General features: G+C 38.9%; 1 non-coding gene and 1 pseudogene across 1 annotated transcript; both read left to right on the top strand.

The window, feature by feature from the left end:
• Nucleotides 1–6,633, top strand: part of LOC101649865 — a 73,746-nt pseudogene that overhangs the window by 16,198 nt on the left and 50,915 nt on the right.
• Nucleotides 5,021–5,126, top strand: LOC115871580. Its single transcript, XR_004047365.1, has one exon. It is a non-coding gene; the product is annotated as a U6 spliceosomal RNA (small nuclear RNA).

The raw sequence follows: 6,633 nt of genomic DNA, 5'->3' as shown, positions 1-6,633 counted from the left end.
GAGCAAATGTTTTGAGAATGATGAGGGCAATGAATGTACAAATGTGCTTTACACAACTGATGTATGTATGTATTGTGATGAGAGTTGTATGAACCCCTAATAAAACGATTAAATATATATATTTTTTCCAAGACATATTTGTTTGTTCTTTTGGCAGTCAATGGAACTTTCAATATTCTTCATCAATACCATCGTTTAAATGCGTTGATTTTTCTTTGGTCTTCCTTATTCAATATCGAACTTTCTCATGCATATGAGGCAATTGAAAACAACATGGCTTGGGTCAGGCGTACCTTGATCCTCAGAGTAGCATCCTTGCTTTTCAACACTTTAAAGAGATCTTGTGTGTCAGATGTACTGAATGCAATGAGTCTTTTGATCTCTTGACGGCTGGCTTTCATGATCGTTGATTGTGGATGCAAGCAAGACCAAATCCTGGACAACTTCGAACTCTTCTTGGTTTATCATGATGTTACCTATTGGTCCAGTTGTGAGGATCTGAGTTTTCATTATAATGAGTTGTAATTCATACTGAAGGCTGCAATCCTATCTTCATTAGCAAGTGCTTAAACAAGCAGAGTGGCATCATATAAGATATTTTAATAAGCCTTCCTGATGCCACACTCTTCTTCATATAATCCAGCTTCTCTGATGACTTGCTCAGCGTACAGATTGAATAAATATGGTGAGGAGATACAATCCTGATGCACAACTTTCCTGATTTTAAACGATGCAATACTCCCTTGTTCTGTTCACACAACTGCTTCTTGATTCAAGTACAAGTTCTGAGTGAGCACAATGAAGTGTTCCGGAATTCCCACTTTTATCAAGGTGATCCACAGTTTATTATGATCCACACAGTTGAATGCCTTTGCATAGTCAATGAAACATAAGTAAACATTTTTCTTGTGTTCTCTGATGTCAGCAATGAGGTAAGGGCAATTTATAATTGTAGGAAAATCTCTTCTCTTACTCCCCCCACACCCCTATCCTTCTTTCTCTCGGCATGGCAGAAAGATGACTTCTATGGAGATGTAGCCCACACTCCAGCTGACCTACAGCTCTCTTCTGCATTAAGAAAGTCCCAGACCTCTGGCTGTGAAGGAAATAGCACCTGTGTTCCTGGTCGAGTCTTCGGGGTGTATGTTCTGGACAGTTTGGGTAAGACCTGAAGGACTGGGACCTCAGTCTGACCTGAATCATAGCCTCACAGAATGGAGGAGGGAGAGATGAACAAGGGCAGAGGTTGTGACTAGCTCAGGACACGTTGATCAGTGTGTGTTTTCTAATCAGTGTGGGAGCTGCTGAAGGACTGAACCCTGAATCGGCTTTCAGCAGAGAGCCACGGGGCTGAGGGAGAGAACAAGGGGCAAAATCTGAAGACTCTCCTCACCTACGAATCTGTTGCAGGAATTAGCACTTTCCAAAGTGTCTTGTACACAGGAGATTGAGAAAGCAAATACACTGTAATATTTAAATGTCCTGGGTTTCAATTTAAAAAATAACAAAGCACACAAAGGAACTGGAAATGATAGCCCATTCAAAAGAACAAGGCAGAGGGAGAGAATTTGTCTCTATGGAAACCTAGATACTGAACAGATTGGAAGACTTTAGTACAATATTAAAGGAGCTCAAAGAACTGAAGGAAATCAGGAAAATGAAGCAAGAATAAAATGAGGATATAAAGAGATAGACACTATACAAATAAACCCAACAGAAATACTGGAATGGAAACATATAATGGAAACACAAAAAAACTCATTGAGAGGATTTCACAGCAGATTTGAGTTATCTGAAGAAAGAAAAATCCACAAACTGGTGGAAAAGGTAATTGAAATTATGGAATCTTTTTAATTTTAATCATTTTATTGGGGACTCCATACAACTTTTATCACAATCCATATATCCATCCATTGTGTCAAGCACTTTGGTGCATTTGTTGCCATCATCATTCTCAAAACATTTTCTTTCTACTTGAGCCCTTTGTATCAGCTCATTTTTTCCCTTCCCTCCCCCACCCTCCCTCCCTCACGAACCCTTGATAATTTATAAATGATTATTATTTTTTCATGTCTTATACTGTCCAATGTCTCCCTTCACCCACTTCTCTGTTGCCTGTCCCTCTGAGAGGGGCTTATATGTAGATCATTGTGATCAGTTCTCCCTTTGTCCCCCACCTACCCCTTCCCCTCCTGGTATCACTACTCTCATTATTGGTCCTGAGGGGTTTCTCTGTCCTGGATTCCCTGTGTTTCCATCCCTGTGTACCCATGTGCATCCTCTGGTATAGCCAGATTTGTAAGGTAGAATTGGGATCATAAGACTGGGGGTAGGGGGAAGAAGCATTTAAGAACTAGAGGAGAGTTGTATATTTTATCGGTGCTATACTGCACCCTGACTGTCTCATCTCTTCCCTGTAAGGGAATGTCTGTAAGGGAATGTCCAGTTGCCTACAGATGGGCTCTGGGTCTCCGCTTTGCACACTCCCTCATTCACAATGATGAAATTATGTAAACTTAAGAGCACCAAGAGAGAAGGCTAAAGAGTGCTTAGTATAACTTAATAGGAATGTGGAAAGCATCAAATGAACCAACATGCCCATCATGAGACTCTCAGAAGAAAATGGGAAAGAGAAGGGGACAAAAACCATATTTAAAGAATGACAGAAGATTTTCCAAATGTGAGAAATTATATGAATCAGTAAATTGAAGAAGTTCAGCAAACCCCAAGTAGGATAACCCCCAAATGATCCACACCAAAGACCTATCAAGCTCTCCAAAATTGAAGATCAAAAGAGAATCCTAAGTGCAGCAGGACAGAAGCACATCTCTTCTCAGAAACCTTGGTAGCCAGAAAGCAATAAAATGACATATTTAAGGGTTCAAAGAAAAGAACTGTCTACCAAGAATACAATATCTGGCAAAGCTGTATTTCAAGACTGAAGGCAAAGTTAAGACATTTCCAGATAAAGAAAAGCTAAAGGAGTTTGTGATCAAAATACCTGCTCTAGAAGAAATACTAAAGGGAGTCCTTCAGAAATAACAAAAAGGATACTAGATAGTAACTCAAAGCCACATGTAGAAAAAAAGATTCCCATTAAGAGTACTGTCTTGCGGGGGAGGGAGGGGAAGGGTGGGGACCTGGTGTCGGGGGTTTGAGTGGAGAGAAAATGTTTTGAGAAATGATGTATGGGTGCGCTTTGCACAATTGATGTGTGTATGGATTGGGATGACAGTTGTATGAGCCCCTAATAAAATGTTTAAAAAAAAAAAGTACTGTCTTGGGCAAGAAGGGGCAATTTTAAGGGATTTTGGGGGGGTTGGTAAGTCTAATTGTTATGTCTCTCATGTTTAAGAATGATAAATCACAAAAATAAGTATAAATTTATGTTACAGGCACATGATATATGTAGATATAATAGGTGGGAAACAGAATTCATATAGCAATAGAGTTTTTGTAACTGTTGGGAAGGAAAATCCAACTCCAACTCAATTTCAAGCAGATTATTATAAATGTATGATATTAAATGTCATGTATCTTCAAATATACATGAAAGGAGAAGGGAATAAAAATGTTTCAATACAACTAAACAAAAATTTTGACATTATTGGAAGGAATAAAGGACAAAAGGGCATAATATACACACACAAACATCAACATAGCAGAAGTTACATCCTTTCTTATAGGCAATTACTGTATTTACTGAATACAAATAGATTAAATGCTCCAACCAAAAGACAGAGTGGCAGAATAAAAATTTTAAAACATGATTCAATTGTATAGGTTTATAATAGACTCGTTTTAGATCCAAGTCGGTTGGAAGTGAAAGGATGGGAAAATATTCCTCACAAATCATAGCCAGAAGAGGACGAGGGTGGTGATTTTAATATCATCCAAAATGAACTTTAAGTCAAATCAGTCATAAGAGACAAAGAATGACAGTGTATCACTACAAAAGGATCAATTGATTAAGACGATATAACAGTTTGAAACCACTGCCTGCTCTGTGGGAGAAAGATGAGGGTTTTTACTCCCACAAAGAGTTTCAGTCTCAGACACCCACAGGGACATTTCTACACTGTCTTGTAGGGTCACCATGAGTCAGAACGGACTCATGGCAGTGAGTTCTGGCATCAGAATCCCAAAATGTAGAAAACAAACAGTGACAGAATTAATCAGAGGAATAGATAGTTCTACAATTAGACTTGGAGACTTCAACACACCACTTTCAATAGTGGCTAGTGCATGTATAAAGAAGTTCAGTAAAGAAATGGATAGTTTTAATAATGCCATAATCCAACTATATCTAACAGACATGCATATGAGAGGGTTTATGTCAAGAGTTCATGAAAAAGTCTATTATCTTTCTCTTCCACTTTCCAGAAATGATTAGTACACTCTACTCAGTGACAGCACAATAGATCATTCCTCAGGATAAAGCATAGGTAATGCAAAGTGCAAACACCAATATCTATGAAAACATTAAAATAATACCAAGTCTCTTCTCTGACCAGAATGGAAGGAAACTGAAAAAGAATAACAGAAGGGAAACTGGAAGATACAAATGTGTAGAAATGAAACACCACATGCTGAACAACCAGTGGGTGAAGAAAATAGCATAAGGGCCACGTCTGACCTCCTCCGACTTCAGGAGAGGGAAAGAAAATCCAACTCCACACCAGCCCAAGGCCAAGTGAAACAAGGCTGACATTTGACATGTCTCGCTACTCTGTCCAAATCCATGCTAACACCAACCGTCCCTCTAATGCAGCGGTTATCAACCTGTGGGTCGTGACCCTTTTGGTGGTCGTACAACCCTTTCACAGGGGTCGCCCAATTCATAACAGTAGCAAAATGACAGTGATTAAGTAGCAACAAAAATAATTTTATGGTTGGGGGTCACCACAACATGAGGAACTGTATGACAGTGTCGCAGGATTAGGGTTCCATATCAGAAAGAAAAGTAAGGATATGACACCTGATCTTACGGAAATGAAACAGTATAATAAACAAATACTATGGTTATCACTTTAGCTGCCCCTACACTAAACATTGGAATGATACAGAGATCAATGTGGCCCCTGCATAAAGTTGTCATGCAAATTTGTAAAGCATTTCATAGTTTTGAATATCTAATAGATTTGTCTGTCAGTGTTGGAGACAATTGCATAATGATATTTTATTTTCTTGCTAATAAAAAGAAAATGTGATGAACACTAAATGAGATAACCTAGATAAAATGGATAAATACCTAGAAACACATAAATTCAAGGGGGAAATAGAAAATCTCAGCAGTTCAATAATAAATCAAGAGATTGAGTCAGTACTCAAATACAATAAGTGAATTTATGAAAAATTCACAGCTAACATTATACTCAATGGAAAACTAAAATTAAGACTAAGATGTCTGCTCTCAGCATTACTAACTATTCAATATTGTACTGAAAGTCCTACACAGAACAATTAAGAAAAGAAAAAGAGAAGGAAAGGTCGAGTGTCTAAATCAGGAAGAAAGAAGTAAAATTATCTTTTTGCAAATGATATAAACCTATATAGAGAGAGCCCTACTGAATCTACAAGAAAGCTCACCTAGAGTTAATAAATGAATTCAGCAAAGTGACCGGGTATAAGGTCAACACACAAAAATCAGTTGGATTTCTATGTCAATAGTGAGTATTTTGAAAAGGGAATTAAGGAAACAATTCCACTTATAATAAGATCTAAAAGAAGAAAATACCTAGTATTTTGGTCTGGGTTCTCTAGAGAACTAAAACCATAATTTTCAATTCTCTAAGTAGACAGGAGAAAGAAATTTATATCAAGACAATAGCGCACACAGTTGTCAGATTGGTCAAGTCCAAGCATTAGGCAGGTGCCAAGTCCATGGATCAGATGTCAGACTGAAGACTTCTCCTTAGTCACATAACTGTGGGAGTTGATGAACCCAAGATTGGCAGGAAGCCAATAGACTGGTGACTGCAGAGGCGAATGAATCTGAGGTCAGCAGATCAGATAAGTGAAGACTACCAGGGTGGGAAGGCAAGATGGCAGGCTGTTGGCTCAAGTCCTAAGAACTAGAGGCTAATGAACTCCAGACCCAGAAAGAACTAAACAAGCTTTTTCTCCAGTGTCTTCTGTTTTTATAGGAAATAGACTATACCACTAAGAAAAACTCGATCAAAGCAGGCCTGTGACATAAGGAGGTTGCACTCCACTCTAATCTTACAACTGCTTGACTGCTCACTGAAGATCCTATCATGGAGTTGCTTACGTTGTATTGGGTCACATCATGGGAGCTTATTGTGCTTGGGGCCGTGAGTCAGTTCTGACTCATAGCAACCTGAGGCACACCAGGATGAAACCTTGCAGTTAGCAGCCCAAGTAACCACTGCTCAACCAGCTCTCCTTCCTGCAAACCTAGTGCCCAGACTTGAAGCTTGAAATGCATACCTAATCCCTTGTTTCAAGTCGATTCCAACTGCTGGGTGACCCTGTGGTAAAGAGTAGAACTGCTTCCAACAAGTTTCCAACACTGTACATTTTTATAAAAGCACACTACCACATCTTTCTCCCACAGAGCAGCAGGTGTGTTTGAAAGGGACACCTTTGGGCTAGGAGCCAAGTGCTTAGCCA

Source organism: Echinops telfairi, unplaced genomic scaffold (assembly GCF_000313985.2).
Source record: "Echinops telfairi isolate 266 unplaced genomic scaffold, ASM31398v2 ScPeMD7_6080;HRSCAF=6971, whole genome shotgun sequence".
In the NCBI taxonomy this organism is placed as follows: Eukaryota; Metazoa; Chordata; class Mammalia; order Afrosoricida; family Tenrecidae; genus Echinops; species Echinops telfairi.
The sequence above is the reverse complement of the archived record's forward strand: the minus strand, read 5'-3'. Positions and strand labels throughout refer to the sequence as shown.